Consider the following 355-nt stretch of genomic DNA (forward strand, 5'->3'; position numbering starts at 1 on the left):
GAGACTTTCTCAGACAAGACAAACTACAGGCAAACTAATGAAGGTATTTTTTTCCATTGATGTCTTCTCTTCCCAGATGACTCTAATTAGTATCACTTGATAAAACCAACCATGGCTGTAGTAAAGAGGTTAAATGGTATTACCAACAAAGAATGTGTTTTTGTCTATATCTTCCTCTAAAATTTGTTTTCAGAGTTATTGATGACAGCCATTATAATAGGGTGAAGTGGAATCTAAACACGTCTTTTATTTGAATTTCTCTAGTTTTGACCATCCATCCATCCATCCATCTTCCTTCCTTCCTTCCTTCCTTCCTTCCTTCCTTCCTTCCTTCCTTCCTTCCTTCCTTCCTTCC

The sequence above is a fragment of the Mus pahari genome, chromosome 13 (assembly GCF_900095145.1).
Source record: "Mus pahari chromosome 13, PAHARI_EIJ_v1.1, whole genome shotgun sequence".
Taxonomy (NCBI): Eukaryota; Metazoa; Chordata; class Mammalia; order Rodentia; family Muridae; genus Mus; species Mus pahari.